The 18,808-nt window shown below is 46.0% G+C and overlaps 1 protein-coding gene and 1 long non-coding RNA gene across 3 annotated transcripts in view; one reads left to right on the top strand and one right to left on the bottom strand.

Annotated features, from left to right (window-relative positions):
- The window catches only part of USP54 (ubiquitin specific peptidase 54), a 153,725-nt gene that overhangs the window by 127,366 nt on the left and 7,551 nt on the right, over positions 1–18,808 (bottom strand). The window contains exon 1 of one of the 2 annotated variants that reach the window (XM_087963736.1): positions 13,384–13,506. The exons of the other annotated variant lie outside the window; for it this stretch is intronic. The gene's annotated coding sequence lies outside the window, so the exon portion shown is untranslated. Of the gene's footprint in view, positions 1–13,383; positions 13,507–18,808 lie in introns of those variants that run through there. 2 annotated transcript variants of the gene reach the window in all.
- LOC148130779 (uncharacterized) overlaps positions 1–18,808 on the top strand; it is a 201,150-nt gene that overhangs the window by 117,417 nt on the left and 64,925 nt on the right. The window lies entirely within an intron of this gene.

The following is an 18,808-nucleotide window of genomic DNA, read 5'->3' on the forward strand; positions in this document are numbered from 1 at the left end:
AAGTGACCCCAATGGGGTAGGTGGCTGGAAGCCTTATCTAGGGCGCTGGGACGATCTACTTCCTGCGCCCGGAATGGTCTCCCATGGCTGACTCCCTCCTGTTTCTGACACCCGTGTCGCTCCGGTCCTGAAAGGCCGGCCGAAAGAGCGGGGTTCTCTGAAATCTGGGGAAGAAGGGAGCCTAATAGGGGAAAAGGCCGGTCCCCTTAGAAAGAGTTGGGACACTCTGGACTCCTGTCTGAGACAGGTCAATGGGAGAGATTTCTTTTATTTAGACTCTCCATGAACAAGGTTCCGGAACCGGACTAATACTTAGCCTCCCAAGATGGGACCAGAAGCCAATTCAGCTGTAGTCTTAATGTCCGCCTGCCAGTGTTTAAGCCAAAGCGGCCGCCGGGCTGTAATGTGACAGGAAATAGCCCAGGAGGAAATTTTAGCGGAGCGGAAGCGGCGTAGGCCGCAAATTCCGCTGCGGCCGTAGCGTGGAAAAGCCCTGGTGCGCCCTGGTGTTAGAGTGGGGGATATACAGCTTCAACTGACGAAGCCATCTAATAGAGGATCGAGAGAGAAGGATACAGCCGTGGCTGATCAAACGGCTCAAGCATCGGATTGATGCGCCCGACATAACGTCGTCTGGGCCCGCTTGTCCTCTGGCCCTAGGGCTTCCAGAGCGCCAGTTGGAGTAGAGGATGATGCTAGACTTACTATGGAGCCATCCACCTCTGGGGTGTGTGGCAAGGAAGAGAGATCCGCATCGAGAATAAAAGATCTCTGACTGACTGGAGGGATCGAAGGGGGGGCTGAAGAGGCCAACTGTTTTGCTGCTAAGCCGGAGAAAATGAGTGGAGTAGGAATGACCTCGGTCTCCACGACCGGCTGAAAATAGGATCCTCTGGAACTCCAGAGGCTGCTGGGGAGGCATTAGAGGGTAACTGGGACATCAAGCCCGAAATATCATTCGTCTTGATTAGCAAGGATTGGAAACAAATGGGGTTCAAACAAGCCCATGAATGCGGGCTGGTCAGAGGTTCAGAATAGTGTAAGGACCCCTTATCTGATCCTTCCATTTCCCTGAAGGGCACGAGGCCCATCTCCACTTCCTCCACCCCTTCTGGAAAGGGAATATCCCCTTTGGGGAAATACCTGACCATGGTGAAGTTCCGGTTTGGGGAGGTATCTGCCAGAGACTGATTCAGCATCAGGAACCGTCGCTTGAGGACCTGGTCTGGTCATCTGTTGGATACCCTCCGCGATCCCTCGGCGGATGGCCAACTGCCTCCATTCTCTAATGCTGTCTGGAATAAGGACCGCAGATGGTTCCTCTGGTCACAAGCCAGCAGCGATCGTGAATGTAGTCTCAGTGCCCGGGAGACCTGGAGGCCCCGAACAGGTGAACTGCGCCTGAGAGGAGAAAGTTGTTCTGGCAGAGGGGTGGGTTATGTGGAAGCAGAGGGAAAATTAGGAACTGGGGTTACAGATTGAGAGCCCTTTGAACGTTTAAAGAATTCCTTCCCCAAGCCTTGGTCGCCTAAGGCGTTTTATCTTTTTTTCTTTGAGAAGCCTTGCATGAGTCCTTGGCCCTTTTGCGCAAATGGTGCGTCTCTGACTTAGCCTTCAAGGAAGGACCTCTGGGATTGACTTCTGCCATGATAAAATACCAGGTACAGAGCAATATTAAATAAAGAGGCGGTTGGCACGCCTAGGTGTACGGCCTATAATGTGGGCCGGATATCCTATCGTTGGGCCGCGTCCCCCTTTTGGTAAAAATATTTTTTGGTTGTATCGTAATATATATGTTCAATTTAAATTTATTTTATTTATTTTATTTTATTTTATTTTATTTTATTTTATTTTATTTTATTTTATTTTATTTTATATTATTATTATTATTATTATTATTATTATTATTATTATTATTATTATTAGTATTATTATTATTATTAACATAAGAGGTGAGGCCAAAAAGGGCCTAACTAAACTGCAGAAAATGCCAAATAGAAGGAAAAATATATTACTATTTATTTCACTTGAGAGTACATAAAAAGGTTTTTTATATCCAAGAGCCAATAGACCGAATGAATGCTGAGGCCAGATAACCACTTGTTTTATATTTTTCTAACAAAAAAAGGCAAAAATAGGTAAAAATAAGCCTCCTGAGGCAGCCTCCCAAGCAACATGGGAGTAGGTGCCTCTCCTTCCGCCTCTGAGCAGGCTGCGGAAACAAACCAACAGAGAAATCAACGGGCAACAGGGCACAGAGCCACAATACCCCTTCAGAAAAGAAACCTCCAAACAGGCCTGCCGGTCCTGTCATAAGCCTCCCAAATCATTGCAGCAAACTCTACAGCTAAACAAAATGGCGGCCGGCCATGAGGCACGCCCAAAATGGCCGCCGGGACCAGCGCGAGGCCCAGAGAAGAAGGAAAGCCCCTCAACAACAATAAAAACTGCCGAAAAGCAGGCAGAACGAGGGGCCTGAAGAGAAGAGAGCTCGCCCTCTCTCTACTGCATTCGTGGGGGGAAGGCACAACAAAACGCTATAAAGTGTACAATACAAGCAGCTGCTGAGGCAGCACAGCTTAAAAAGCGGCAGGCACCAGAGTGGGGGGGGGTGGGGGGAGCGAAAGGCTCTAAAACCCCCGTATCTCCCCCCTGAGGGGCGAAAATTCGCTCCTTTCACCAATTTAAGACAACCCAAATGCGCAGGGACCAAGGAGGAAACACAAGGAAAGATCAAACCTGAGATTTAATGCAAAGAAACCTGGATCGGCCAAGGAGAAAACTGCTAGAGCTGCCTGTTTCTGCGAGGCTGAGCTAAAACTGGGGGAACGCATGGAGGAGTCACGTGGAGGAGGAGGAGCGTTCCTTCAATTATAGCTCAGCCTGTAAGAGTGAAGACTAGAGCACCTCCCACTCTCTGGATGCTCGGAGCAGTTCTACGGAGAAAGAAACAATATTACTATATGGGTGTGCTATAATTTGCCAGAACAGGAATAAGATCAGGATAATGCCAGATTTTTCAGATGTTCTGGAGTAGAGACTTACCTGAAAAAGGAGAAACTGACCTAAGAAAAACAACTGACACAAACAAGGAGTGGTAACCTAAAGTTAAGTAAAAAGACACGGAACATCTAGCTAACATTAACTTGTTTATTTCTAGGACCAGATAAATTATATCTGAAAGTCTTGAAGAAGCTTGCAGATATCCCACTGAAGTTCATTTCTGTGATTTTTGAGAAATCATGGAGGATTGGTCACATTCTTCCTAACTTAAAAAAATAGGGGGGGATCCCACAAATACAGGTTGTCAACCTGTAAATATGTGGCAAACTTCTGGAACTGATTATTATTAAGAGGTTTGTTTTGGAACATTTAGGGGAAAAAAATGCACTATTGGCAGTGGCCCCCATGAGATCATCAAGAATAAGTCATACTAAATCAACTTGCTCTCTTATTTTTGATAATCAATTCAATAATCACATTCAGAAATGGGCGTTGGTAGAAGTTACTGTGAATGCCCTTTCCATCTATGCTGCGAGAGAGCCCAGGATGGGTTGACTCCTTCCTATGATGTCATAGCTGAGTCTGTACTAAGATATAAAAGCCAGCCCCCAGGAAAGACCCCAGCTTTGGTGAAGATACTTGACAGACTGAAAGGTGTCTCTGAAAGCCCAAAATAAATACAGAAATATGTCTTACCCTCTCCAGACGAATCAAGGGAGGGGCTGGGCTCTCTCGCAGCATAGATAGAAAGGGCATTCACAGTAACTTCTACCAATGCCCATTCTCCTCCATGCTGCATCGAGAGCCCAGGATGGGACATATCAAAGCTTGCATATCCACGGGCAGGTCTTCGTCTGGCTCATCACACCGACTGTGGAACCACTTGTTGAAGCACCCGTCTACCGAAGGCTGCAGTCGCTGAGGCAAAAGCATCCAGACAGTAGTGTCTGATGAAAGGAGATGGGGATGTCCATGTGGCCGCACGACAAATCTCCTCCAAGGATGCTTGGGTCGCTTCTGGTAGAGTGTGCCGTCAAGACCTCGGGGAACCGGAAGGGCTGCAGCTTTGTAGGCCTGCTCAATGCAAGACCTGACCCACCTGCTAATAGTAGGAGAAGAGGCCTTGTGCCCCAAGTGAGAAGGGAAAAAGGAAACAAACATGGCTTCCGACTTCCTGAAGGAGGAAGTGTGCTTAATGTATATTCTAAGAGCCCTTCTTACGTCTAGCGTGTGTCACTGCCGCTCTAAGTCATGGTGTGGGAGAGGACAGAAGTCAGGCAAAACAATGTCCTGGGACCTGTGAAACCAGGTGTTAACCTTCGGAATAAATGAGGGGTCCAGAGGAAGAACAACCCTATCATCGTGAAAGGAACAAAGGTCCTGTCTGATGGAAAGAGCAGCAAGCTCGGAAACCCTCCTGGAAGAAGTGATGGCAACAAGGAACACTACCTTCAGAGTCAGGAAATGGAGAGACACTGTTCTAAGGGGTTCAAAGGGGGGCTTTGTAAGGGCATTAAGGACCAAATGAAGGTCCCAGGAAGGATACCTGTGAACCACCGGAGGGTGTAGGTTGGAAGCCCCTTTCAAAAACCTCCTGACTGAAGTGAGATGGGATAAGGAAGGAAGCGAACCCCATGAAAGGACTGAGGAGAGGGCTGCAACCTGCCTGCGTAAGGTGTTGGGGGCCAAACCTTTCTCTAGCCCATGCTGAAGGAAGCTAAGAACTTCTGCCAACTGGGCTGAAGCAGGAGAAAGACCCTCCCTGAGGCACCATCGGGAAAAAGCCTTCCAGGTGGCATCATAGATGCGCCTTGTAGAAGGTTTGCGAGAAGCCAGGATAGTGAGGATGACTCTTTCTGGAAGATCAGCCTCCTCTAACCGCTGCTGCTCAAGTGCCACATGGTCAGCTTGAACCACTGTGACTCTGGATGGAGCAGGGCCCCCTGGTGAAGGGAGATTAGATGGGCAGGGATCCTCCAAGGAGAAGCCACCGATAGGTTGACCAGGTCCGCAAACCAGGGCCTCCTTGGCCAATAGGGTACCAGGAGGAGGAGCGCCGCCCGTTCCTCCAACATCTTCCAAATTACTGCCGGAATGATGGGAAGCAGGGGAAAGGCGTAGAGGAGACAGAAACGGAGAAACTGGCGATGATGAGGCCAAATCGGGATGTGGAGGTAAGCCTCAGTGAGATCAATGGAAGAGAGGAGGTCGCCCTCCCGAACGCTCTCTAAAATAGAATGCAGAGTCTGCATTTTAAATCGCCTGTATTTTACAAATTGGTTGAGAAATTTTAGATCAAGGATGGCTCACCACCTCCCTGAGGCTTTGGGAACGATGAAAAGGCGAGAGTAAAGCCCACGTCCCCATTGAGACGGGGGAACAGGTTGAATAGCCCTGATTTCAAGAAGGTGCTGAATGGCCTGATTCATGAGGGCTTGCCTGGAAATGTCCCAAGACACAGGACAGATCAAAAAAAATTTGGGGGGTGGGGTTAGGAAGTCCAATTGTAACCCTGACCTAATAGTGCTGAGCACCCAGGCATCCATCGTTGACTCCTCCCATTTGGAGGCAAAGAAGGCTAGGCGACCTCCGATGGGTGGGGAGAATGAGGGATTACTTAGAGCAATGGAAGGAATGACCCCCTCTCCCCCGAAAGGGCTGTTTACCAGTAGAAGGTTGTTGCCTGCCAGATGTTTCCGCCCGTTGGTCTTGGCGTTGGGAGTATGGCCTGTGAGAGCGGGGGAAGCGAGATGAGGTCTCCGCTCAGAAGGCAGGAGGGCGATAAGGAACAGGGCGATAGTTGGCTTTCTTCCCAGAGGAAGAGAGAATTTTACGTTTATCTCTGGTTTCGATGAGATAAGGTTCCAGAGCATCTCCAAAAAGCTTATCGCCTGCGAAAGGAACTGAAGCCAGCTTCCATTTTCGGCATGACTCCACCTGCCAATTTCGGAGCCATAAAAGTCTTCTTGCTGCTACAGAAGATGCCATGGCCTTGGATGCAAATTTGGTGGAATTGAGAGTGGCATCTGCAGTGAATTCCGCTGCTGCAATAATCTTATTAAGGTCTTGGTGAGACTGAAGGTCAGAAGCAGGCAATCTATTCTGGAGTTGGCGCAGCCACCGTATGGATGCCCTGGTGAAGAAGGATGCTGCTGTTGAAGCCCGAACAGCCCAAGCAGCAGCCTGGTGATTGCGCTTGAGGGTCTGTTCGGAACGTTTATCATCCGGTTTCAGGATATCTTCTGGCTCCGTGGGAATGCCAGAAGATGAGAACGAGGCCAGAACCGGAATGTCAACAGAAGGCACTGCCAGGGCATTGTCCAGAGCTGCGCTGACATTGTAGAAACGTTTATCCAGAGAAGATGGGCGAGGACCTGCCGAAGGAGAAGCGCACTGTTCCTTGACCATGTCCAGGAACAAAATGGGGGAAGGCAAAACCTCTGCATGCACTACAGGCTTGGAGAAGAGCGAATCCCCTTGGCTAGAGGGATTTCCTTGTGGCTCGGGAGCCACTTCCTCTGGTGACAGCTTGGCAGTGACCAAGGCCTTGCTGAGTAATGGCCTGAAGAGAGTAGGTTTGAAGACCAATGCAGAGGATGTCTGCTCTGGGCGATAATACTCTTCCTCTGAAAGATTTTGGTCAAAAATCTCACCCTCTTCACACTCTGAATGAGAAGAGTAACTGTGTTCAGATGGTGAAGGCCTTCCTTCCTCATCAACCTCCTCCCATTCTGGTAGAGAAGAATGGACCCTGAGGTCCTGAGGCCTGTGTAAATCAGGATGATGAGGCAAGGAACTTATAGATTGAGAAGGGAGAAGGGCCTGAACCCTTTCCAGAGGTTGAAGAATTTGCTTGAAGCCTTCAGCCAATCCCTGCCTAATGGCTGATGAGACTACATCTTGGATATGCCTTGGTCTATGCTCAAAGGTAGAGGCAGAAGGCAGAAGGCCCGCTGCTGTGGGAGAGAAGGTGGCTTCAGGCCTCGATTGAGGAGAGGTTCAAGGCCTGAAGGGAGGGGGAGGAGCATAGGGCACAGAAGCCTGTTGGAAATAAGGCCCAGATCTGCTTAAATCCTGAGGATCTGACTCTACAACAAGAGCCTCAGGAGACCAGGATGGAGGATGGAAAGGCTCATAGATAACTTCTCCTCCCTGGGAGGGCTTGGTTGGGGCCCACAGTATCACCTGAAACATGCTGTAGTTGCACTCCCTTCTGTTGAATAGTTCTGTTGAACTGCCTCTCTAGAGCTGCATGTCTGCGCTTCTCTGCCCTCAATTCAGCCTGAGTTGTCTTCTTAGGGGCTAGAGCCTTAGCTTTGATTTTAGCAGCCACCTCCCTCTGGACTGATTGGGTGCGTTGCCAATGTCTTTTTCTCCTATTGGGCTTAAGAGACTGTTCCACTGGGGGGGGAGCTCTGCCAGAGCCTTATCTTGCTCCATTTGTAAAATAAAGGCTCTTGCATTGGAAAGAAGCTGTTTAGAAATTTTTCTATTAAGCCCCTTACGGTATAAATGGCCCCCGGGCTTACAAAATGGCCGCTCACCTCGTGGTGGAAGGCTTGAATCCAAGATGGCCACTGACTACAGGAAAGCAGGCTCCAAGATTTAAGAATCGCTCCTTAGGCTATACAGAGCCCCGAGCAAAGTCAGCAAGGGAAAAACACAGCAACCAGCTACACGATCAGCTGGCTTGAGCTCTTATCAGTTTGCTGATCATGTTTACGATCGCTCCAAACTGCAGGCATGGGGGAGGTCTGCAGACACTGCCCAGCTTGCCTGCACAGAGCTCTGTAAAGCTGCTCCCAACATTGCAGGAGAGAGAGAGAGAGAGCCCTGCTCTCCTGGAAGAGCAGCTGCCCAGATCCCTGGGAGCTGCTTGAAGCGAGGAAAAAAGTACTGAAGATCGCTGGTGATTGCTATCTAACAGAATGCTTTCAGAGACACAGCTACTGACTGAAAGGAGCTGAGTCAAAAACTGGGGTCTCTCCCGGGGGCTGGCTTTTATATCTTAGTACAGACTCAGTTATGACGTCATAGGAAGGAGTCAACCCATCCTGGGCTCTCGATGCAGCATGGAGGAGAATGTGATGATCATGGTGCACCTAGACTTCAGCAAGTATTACATGACCAAATGTCCCATGATATCTTAGTAAGGAAGAATGAAAAATAAGACAGACTGTAAGATAATTAAATACAGAGGTGGTTGACTATCGGTACCCAACAAATGAACTCACTAACATGCTGGAAACAAATGTTGAACGTGGTCCTGTGTTGTTCAACATATTAATGAGGAGCTAGACAACATCATTATTTATTTGTGGACACAATGACAGAGGAGACCTTAGAAGACAATGTCAAGATCAGAAAGATCTTGACCAAGTGGGATAATGGGTAGAAAGCAGAAAGGTAAATTTCAAGAAGAATGATTTTCTGAAAGTTAATGACAAAAATTTTCAGTAAAATCTTTGTAGCCAAGAAATTATACTTTATATGTATAATAAACAACAGCTTTTGAAGAAATGTCATACAGCTGCTCATTGCTTTTTTATTTATATCATGTATTATCATTTAATTACACACAGATTATTTAGTGACTGCCTTGTAGAGTGTTCATAGTTACAAGAGATGAAAAAGTAACTTTATGACTAATCTTGACAATTATGACCTTTACAGGTCTGTAAAGTAAAGGAAAACTGACCTAGGATCCTTAGCACTGTCACAGTGGTCCCAATTGTGGTTGCTACATAAAGACTACCTGTAGATTCAGACATACTCCATAAGATATCCAGATAGATTCAACTGGGATTTCATTCAGTCATTGTCAGACTCCCAAGTAGACCAGATAGAAAACATGATAAGATAAGTTAACTCTATACTAAGGCTAGATTAACAGAAACTTGTGAGTCTGGAAATACAAATCTCCTAGTGTCTCTTTTTACAGCTTGATTATTCAGACAGAACCTTTCTAAGTTTCTTTTCTTCTCCTTGCTATTGAGTGGGCTCTTCCCCCTTTTATCTGATCATTCCCTAGGCAGCATCTCTTTCTCCCATCTTCCAAGGTCTTCTCACATTCTAATAAATCACCCTCCCCTTCAGACTCATTCCCCTGCCCCAGGTTTCCAGGGGAAACAGATTATGGTCTGTGAGAACAAAATATAACTGTTAGATTATATCCCTTCTTCTTCCAGTAACTCCCCAAGAATACACAAGGCATCTTGTAAATGTTTGCTCCAGTTGAGGTGACAGCTGCTGGTGCTTTTATTGGGCATGATCTGCCTATGTGCCCTGAAATCCCACAGTAAAAGCACACCCCATGATCCCTTCTTCTCTGCCTCTCTCTTGATGACAAGGATCTCTTGGGTTCCCCATGCTGAAATCCAAGGAAGCTATTGGGATATGGGGGAAGACAAATTATAGGATCTTTTGTCCTTCCAGAGAGAAGAAAAACCAGACAGGATACATGAAAAGATGAGCTAACTCTATTTTATTATAAAACTACATTAAAAGAATATTGTGCAAGCCTGAAAATACAAATCTCCCACCATCTCTTTTTATCACCTGATTAGTTAGGGCAGGGGTGGGCAAACTACGGCCCGGGGGCCACATCCGGCCCGTTGGTCTGTCCAATGCGGCCCGCCCTGAAAAAAAATAACTGCCATTGGTCTGTCCAATCCGCCCGCCCCTGAAAAAAATCACTAGGTGTGGCGTATTGCCCTGTGCCGCATGGCCCCCAAAGCTGCAAAACAGTGCGGAGCGATCTAGGGGTAGGAAAGAAAAGAAATTTGCAAAGGCCTCGGCTGGGAGTTCGAAATCACCTTCGAGTGCGACCTCTCCGAAGGTGAGTCCCCGCCGATCCCCCCTTTTTCCGGGGCTTCCAGGCTTAAACTTTGCAAAGGCAAAGCTTGCAGGCTGGAGCGTCTTCCCGCCGAGGATCGGGAAGGGTTCCACCGGCGGGCGGGCGGGCTGCTTGGAGCCACCTAAAGCTAGGCCGCTGCTGGTGGAGCCTTGCCCTGCCTTGGTGCCCGTTTCCCGGCTCGGCGGTCCTGCTCGGGCGACACTTTAAAAGCCTGCTCCCAGCACCCGAGCAACTTCCCAGCAACTTTCGGCTTCGTTTTAACTCGCGGGCGCCAGGCATGATATTCCGCTCTGAAAAAAAATCGGGGCCGGCCAAAGAGACCCCTGCCGCGCGCCCGGGAGTGCCCGCTGCTTTCCTCGCCGGGGCGGGCGACGACGTGTTGCACGGAGGCTGGTCTGTGGCTGGCCCAGCTCCCTTTTCCTGCCGCTCAGCGGCCTCCGCTCCGCACCGCCCGGGCTCCACTCTGGTATCCGGCTGGGGCTGTCAGGAGTTGCTACCGCGGTGCAGCTCCACGCGGCTCCAGTCCCGCGTTGCCCGGGAAGGGAAAGGCAAAACCAGGAGCCGCTGCTGCCGTTGCAAAGCGCCGCCGTGGCTCTTCCTTTTTGCCTTTCCTTCCTGAGGCAACGCGGACTGAGCTGGAGCTGCGCCAGCAACTCCTGACTCGGGCCTCCGAGGGGAGGAAGGAGGAGAAGAAGGAGTGGGGGGAAAGGAGGGGCGATTCCCAAAAAATCGGAATTCTGATTTTAATCGGAAGAATATCATGCCTGGGGTGCTCGCGCCAGGCCCTGAGCCGCGGCGGAGGGAAGCCCGGCGGGCAGGCGGGCTGCTTGGAGGAGGCGACCCAGCGGCGCTCCGGGCTTCCCCTCCGCCGTGCGGCTCAGGGCGCGCGAGCGCCTGCGAGTTAAAACGAAGCCGAAAGTTGCTGGGAAGTTGCTCGGGTTTCCGGGGCTTCCAGGGCTTTGCAAAGGCAAACTTTGCAGGCTGGAGCGTCTTCCCGCCGAGGAGCGGGAAGGGTTCCGCCCGGTGGGCGGGCGGGCTGCTTGGATCAGGCTGTTGTGGGGCGGCGCGAGTGCCCGCGAGTTAAAACGAAGCCGAAAGTTGCTGGGAAGTTGCTCGGATTTCCGGGGCTTCCAGGCTTAAACTTTGCTCGGGCGGCACTTTAAAAGCCTGCTCCCAGCACCCGAGCAACTTCCCAGCAACTTTCGGCTTCCTTTAACTCGCGGTCGCCGCGCCTGGCCCCGAGCCGCGCGGCGGAAGGAAGCCCGGCGGGCGGGCGTGCAGGCTGCTTGGATGAGGTTCCGGGCTTCCTCTTCGCCAGGCGCGAGCGCCCGCGAGTTAAAGGAAGCCGAAAGTTGCTGGGAAGTTGCTCGGGTTTCCGGGCTTCCAGGGCTTTGGAAAGGCAAAGTTTGCAGACTGGAGCGTCTTCCCGCCATGAGCGGGAAGGGTTCCGCCCGGTGGGCGGGCGAGCTGCTTAAACTTTGCTCAGGCGGCACTTTAAAAGCCTGCTCCCAGCACCCGAGCAACTTCCCAGCAACTTTTAACTCGCGGGCGCTCACGCCTCGCCCGAGCCGCACAGCAGCCCGCTCAAGCAGCCCGCCGCCCGGCGGAACCCTTCCCGCTCCTTGGCGGGAAGACGCTCCTGCCTGCAAACTTTGCCTTTGCAAAGCCCTGGAAGCCCGGAAACCCGAGCAACTTCCCAGCAACTTTTGGCTTCCTTTTAACTCGCGGGCGCGCGCCTGGCCCCAAGCCGCGGCGGCGGGGAAGCCCGGCGGGCGGGTGGGCGGACTGTTTGGAGGAGGCTCCAGGCTTCCCCTCCGCCAGGCATGAGCGCCCGCGAGTTAAAAGGAAGCCAAAGTTGCTGGGAAGTTGCTTGGGTTTCCGGGGCTTCCAGGCTTAAACTTTGCAAAGGCAAAGTTTGCAGGCTGGAGCGTCTTCCGCCGAGGAGCAGGAAGGGTTCCGCCCGGCGGGCAGGCGGGCTGCTTAAACTTTGCTCGGGCGGCACTTTAAAAGCCTGCTCCCAGCACCCGAGCAACTTCCCAGCAACTTTCGGCTTCCTTTAACTCGTGGGCGCTCGCGCCTGGCCCCGAGCCGCGCGGCAGAGGGGAAGCCCGGTGGGCGGGCAGGCTGCTTGGAGGAGGCGACCGGCGGTGCTCCGGCAGCAGCAACAGGCAGTTCCGCCCGGCTCCGCTCAGGTGTCTGGCTGGGGCTGTGAGGAGTTGCTACCGCCGGCGCAGCTCCGTGCGGCTCCAGTCCCAGCGTTGCCTTGGGAAGGAAAAGGCAAAACCAGGAGCCGCTGAGCCTGAGCCTCTGGTGCCGCTGCTCCCGCTTTCAAAGCACCGCCGCAGCTCTTCCTTTTGCCTTTCCCTTTCCGAGGCAATGCGGGACTGAGCCGCGGAGCCGCGCCGGCGGTAGCAACTCCTGACTCAGGGGGCCTCCGAGGGGAGGGGAAGGAGGAGAAGGGGGAAGGGTGGGGGCGATTCCCAAAAATTCTTGTGCTGACCCGGCCCGTCTGTCAAATTTTAAAAGTCAATGCGGCCCCCGAGCCAAAAGTTTGCCCACCCCTGAGTTAGGGAATCCTTTTTAAGTCTCTTTCTCACCTATTATTCAATGGCAGGCTTCTCACCCTTTGATCTGATTGTTCTCTAGGCATATTTCTTTCCACACCCCCTTCTGGTCTTCCAAGGTCATTCCCAGAGTACATAATATTTCCCTCCTCTCTTGTTAGTTACAGTAATTTTCTGTCAACAGCGAACATGACATCTCATATTTATATTTACAAAATTCACTAAAGTTACATGCACGATTGCTGTTTTTCTAGTCTATGTATTGAAGTAATTTTTATTCTACACAAAATTTCTAAGCCTCCCAAGAAAACATCAAGTTTTTAATAAGGTTGTAAATCCTGAAAAGTCTTGTGAGGCCTCTATTACTCCCCAAATAAATGCAAACAAATAGCATGTATTGCTTAGCAAATCACAAGAAAATTAACGAATAGTATATTCAGGTAAATTTTAGCCTTTCTCTCATATTTTAAATTCAAATTAATTGCATCACATACAATCAGATTATGAAGTAAGACATCATCTAGATCACGACAGAGGTATACAGGTAATATAAAAAAAAAACCCAAAATAAATGAAAGCAGTTACAAATAAAAATCAATTTGCATGCATTACATTTGCAATACTTTAATTAAATAAAAACTTCAGTTCTACAAGTAGAACTTAAAGACTACAGTTTTGTTTATATACAGAACTGTATTATATTTGAGTACTCCAGCATTGCCTTCAAGTCTGAAACAGGCAAAATTCTGGAATAAGCCACAAAGCATGTTTTCTTTTTAAAAAAAACCTGCATATGACAGTTCCTTCACTAGGAAGGAAAATGTGAATGGTTACCTCTAAAGCATTGGTAGCAAGTATATATGTATCTGAATACCTCACTGTCCATATTTGCACATAAAGATTATTGTATCATCTTCACATGGCTAGTCATTCCTGAATACAGTAGTTAATTATTCATACTCACAAACTGCCTATATTCAATTACTCTTTATTCCTCTCAGCCAGGAATCTGCATTTAGGAAATAATTTCCTCCCATGAATCCCTCTCTCTCAAGCAGGTCCAGTAGGAAAGATGACATCATTGCTTTAGACATGCACCTGATTCTTAAGAAATCGCACCTCCTCCAATAAACAGGGTATTTTTTTAAAGTGACAAAGACTGACTTTGCCAGTATGCTATCGCACTCTGGAATATGTTCCCATAATACACATTCTTTCTCTCTGCTCACTGTCATAATGCAAGTTATTTTTAAAAAATTATAGAAATGAAATATAGATTACAATCCAAAACTCTTCCACTATAGGCAGAAATATTAAACTATTGTCTTCATTATAATTATGTTGCAAATACACAAAAATACTAACTTATCTCACATATTTAAACTGATTTCAAAATATTCTAAACAAAGTATTTCTTTTTATTATCTATAGATAAGTACACAAAGTTACAAAACTAGCAACAAATAGTGAAAATCAACAACAGCATGGGAACAATCCATATTATTACACTGAGTACCTCCTGGACAGAAGCTGTAAATTTTGGTACAATGAATTTATGGCTTTCAGCAAACAATTTTTGGTTTCCTGATGCCTCGTCCTCTTCTCTCATCTCTGCTTCTTGCCTTAGGAAATTGTCTGATACAGATAGTCCTCGACTTACAACAGTTCATTTAGTGACCAAAGTTACAACAGCAGTGAAAAAGTGACTTATGACTGTTTTTCACTCTTACAACCTTTGAAGCAAAATTCAGGCGCTTGGCAAGTGGTTCATATTTATGACCGTTGCTATGTCCCAAGTCCCGTGATCACTTTTTGCAATCTTCTGTCATGCAGAGTCAATGGGGAAGCCAGATTCATTTAATAACCAGGTTACTAAATTATCAACTGCAATGATTCAGTTTAACAACTGTGGGAATGAGGCAAAACTCACTTAACAAATGTCTTACTTAACAAGAGAAATTTTGGGCTCAATTGTGTTCATAAGTCGAGGACTACCTGTACTTGGGCCTGGAGATCTGCTATATGTCTGCTCATGGACCATATAAGAAGAGATGGGTAGGTATGTTTTGGCCCATGGGTCATGGTTTGCCAAACTCTGATCTTGTATAAACCAATCACAAGGTTCCAAATTATATAAACACATTTGGAACATTGTGATTGATTTTGTTTTATATCCTTTTTAAACATTTGATTTAAACCCTTTTAAAACAAGGGTTTCAACAGGAAGGAAAGGGATAATAAAAATGGCCAAAGTGATGAAGATAAAACTGAACAATAAATTGTTCATTGCTTGTAACACAGGAAATCCTCCAAATTCCATAGCACTTTCACATTATGACAGAAAATATATACAATTGTAAGTTTTATTTTTATTAGTTTTATCAGTGAAAAAACACATCTCAAGATACAATAAAGTACAAACTTGCTTATACTGCTAAAATAAAAGTATTTAATTCTTATGCAATATAAGTAGTCCTTGAATTATTACCACAATTGAACCCAATTTTCTGTTTACTAAGTTTTGCCCCATTTTATTATTTTTCCTGGCCCAGTTTTGAAGTAAATCATTGCAATTGTTCAGTTAGTAACCCAGCTGTTAAGTGAATGTGACTTTACCATTGACTTTGCTTGTCAGCAGTTTGCAAAAGCTGATCACATGACCCTGGAACACTGCAACCATCATAAATATGAAAGCAGCTGCCAAGCATCTGAATTTCGATTATGTGATCACGTGGATGCTGCAACAGTCATAAGTGTGACAAACGGTAATAAGTCACTTTTTTCAGAGCTGTTGTAACTTTGAACCAGTGGTGGGATTCAAATTTTTTTACTACCTGTTCTGTGGGCATGACTTGGTGGGCGCGGCAGGGGAAAGATGCTGTAAAATCTCCAGTCAGAGGTGGGATTTGCTGGTCCTCCGAACAACTCAAAATTTCCGCTATCGGTTCTCCAGAACTGGTCAGAACCTGCTGAATTCCACTTCTGCTTTGAACAGTCACTGAACAAAATACTGCAAGTCAAGGACTATGAAAAATGTATCTATTAAGTTTCTTAATTTGATTTTGTTTATTGACTTTGTTTCTCTCTTTTATTTCAATTGTTTTACCATTTTCTAATTTTAAGGAAAGACAGTTTAATTTACATATAATTATGATTACATAACATATGGATGAAGAGGGCAAAAAGAAAACAATGTGGTTATACATAAAACAAACTAGAACTCATTTTGAATAGGCACAACAAAAATATGCAAGCAAAACTAAATCAAATATTATGCTGCTTATATCTGAAGAAAACCTAAAATTCACTTTTGAGCCAACTGGATCTTGACCATTATTATCTTGCCCAATTTTTAAATCAATAGAAATGTGACCCCTTCCCAAATTAATTCTGAACAACAATTTAATAGTTGATTTGCCTTCTACCACCATAAAAGAACTAAATGGCTGTGGGGATAGTTTGAAGTAAGAGGCTGGGGTATACCCTGTTTACAGTGCTTAAATTCATATTTCATTCTGGTAGAATATCTAATAGATTATGTCAGAGAATATTCATTAACTGGCAGAGACATGGTTAACAAAGTCAGCGAGTAAGCATGGCAACAGACCAGCCAATGAGAGCTGACAGAGAGCTGGGTGTGGCTTGGCTCTTGCTTGCTTGTTGAAACTGAATTCTGCTGTGAGCTGCTCTGCTTGTGTTTTTGCTTATGTTACGTTGAAATAGTCTACAAATGGTATAATCTATCTAATAATCTACAAATGATATAATAACTTTACTTATATTATTATGTTTATAAAGAAGTTAATGATCCTGCTGAGTCAGTCATCTGCGTGTTTTCTGGACTTGAAATTTCTGCTGCAAACTCTTAACAGATTAGAACTGGGATCCCCACGAACGGACTGTGGGCTATTTGTAATTGGGCCGCACAAGTGGATGGCCAGCCACAGTGTGCACAACTCAACTTGTGCACCACCAGCCTGCCGCTCACATGGATAGTTCCCCTCTCCCACCCCAAAGCTGGGCCACCAAGCCACAAAGGTTGGGGACTACTGCATTAAATAGTTTGGTTGATTATGTGTGCAAATGCTATGTTTTAAAGTTAAATTAAACAATTGTTTGTTACCACTGGATAGTGGTGTGCAATCTTTAGCATGAAAACTAGTTAGATTTAGTGGTTTGTGAGTTCTAGTAACGCCTTAGACATGAAAGCCATCTGTGTGGCTTTGGGTCAGTCACTCTCTCTCAGCCCACAACGTCAGACTTGGGCGACAAGTTGGCTAGTCAATTCCTGTTTGTAACCAATGGACCAACACTCAATTGATCTGGAAAAAATAAAGCAGACCCTGCACTTGCAGAAAAAACACCAGGAAGAAGATTCTTCAGCATGGATCTTCCAAATAGCTTTGGCGTATTACAAGAATATCAGTTTGTCTCCACACAAAGCTTTGAGGCAAGCTTTCATAGAATTCATTTCCAATCTATGCCATTAACATGTTTGGATGTGAGATAAGTGGAAGTATCAAACTTAACAGTATGCATGATGGGTGAAATATCTTGTCTACTTGTATGCAAAAACTATACATAGCTGATAAAGCTATCAACCATTACTCAAAGCAGTCAATTTAACCTTCTTTGCTAAACTCCATCAACTTTTGCAGTCATCATCCATTGTGGGAATCAAAATATCATTCCATTTTTGTAGATAAAATATTCTTACTGCTATCAGCATATATAACATCAAAGTTCCATTTTTTCAAGTTATTTATCCATTAAGCCCAAAAGAAAAGTATCTGGTTTTATCTTTATAATCACTTAATGTTCTGTATTAAGATGTGAATCCTACTCCAATATTTCTTTGCTTTATCACATGTCCATTGTAAATATTAAAAAGAAGAACCATTAGAAACTGGCGCCAGATTGATAGGGAAAATTGAAGAATATGGATAAGTTGCAGGATTGGAAATAAACAAAGAAAAAACTAAAATTATAGTAAAAAAAACTTTACAGATAAACAGAGAAATGAACAGGTCCAAATGGCTCTTTGAGTGTTTAAGGTTGCAGAAACAGGCAGTCAAACTAAATGCCTGAAGGACCCCATCCCGTCATTGAGAATCCAGGCATTTCAGTGAGCTGCGCACTGAATTTATATTAGTGGTCTGCGGGATTTAAAATTATGAATTTAGTGGTCCCTGAGGTCCGAAAAGTTGAGGACCCTTGCTATAAAGGATCTTTATACCTCTTCCTCAGTAGCTAACATGGCCTGGCACTCTCCAAAAGGCTTCCCAACTGCCCCTTAAGGGCTGGAACAAATATTATTTGGAAAGTGATATCCAGCTATTGTCTGCTGAGGGAGGGCAATTAGTGTCAATGTCTGGAGACAATTGCTGTAGCAATTGTAACCAGTAAGGTTTTTTTAAAAAAGATTTTCCAGCTAGTGTATTGTCTTATTTTGTTCATTCTTGGCTGGAAACCAAAGGCCAGCTTCACCTGAGTCTGGCACGTTCACTTAGCAAGACTGGCTGACTCCTACCACCTTACTTTTTTCAAAGCCAGGTATGGCAAACTTGGTGACATCAGGTAACATTTTGGCATGCTTATGGAAGCTAGGTAAGATAGAACAAAACAACTTTTTGGAATTAGGGAATTAACTTATATTTGGTAAAAGATAATGGCAGAGAAAGATTTGAAATGTACGTATAATCTCATTTGCAACACCATCAGTAAGATAATAGGCTGATTAAAAGACAACACAATCACTTTAGATTTGGAGCACTGGAAGCCATTCAATAATACACAAATGTGTCTGTGCTAACTCTGAGGAAGTCCTAAGAAAATTAAAATGACTGTCCTGGAATCATAGCAACCAATACTGAGGCTGTTCAGGAGGATGCAGAGAGCAATCTTTTGTGTCTGAATTGAACAATTTAACTTGCAGGGAATTGCTTCTTTAGTATCCCAAAAGTCTTTCATATGTATGAAGCCCCCAATTTTTGCCATGTCTTCTTCTTTATTGATCAAGTGTGATTGGACACATAAGAAATTTGTTTCTGGTGCATAAGCGCTCACTGTACATACAAACAGCAAAGTAATAGATCATAAATCATCACGACAATCACTGATCATAAGTTACAAAATAACAAGCGATAAATCATAAGATACCAATAGGAGAAGATAACAGGAAAGATAAGAAGATGAGAAGGATAATTCCAATTCGGTGTACTACATGGGTAAATATTTTTAGGCCTAAGACAGTGCTGTGGGAATTAGGTGTTCAGAAGAATGATGGCATGGGGGGGGGGGATATTTTTGTGTCTAGTTGTTTTGGCATGCAATGCCCTAAAGCAACGTCCTGAGGTGAGAAGTTAAAACAATTTATGACCAAGAT

Source organism: Notechis scutatus, chromosome 4, assembly GCF_049901735.1.
Source record: "Notechis scutatus isolate UNSWTSFEM ecotype Mainland chromosome 4, rNotScu1.2, whole genome shotgun sequence".
Classification (NCBI taxonomy): domain Eukaryota; kingdom Metazoa; phylum Chordata; class Lepidosauria; order Squamata; family Elapidae; genus Notechis; species Notechis scutatus.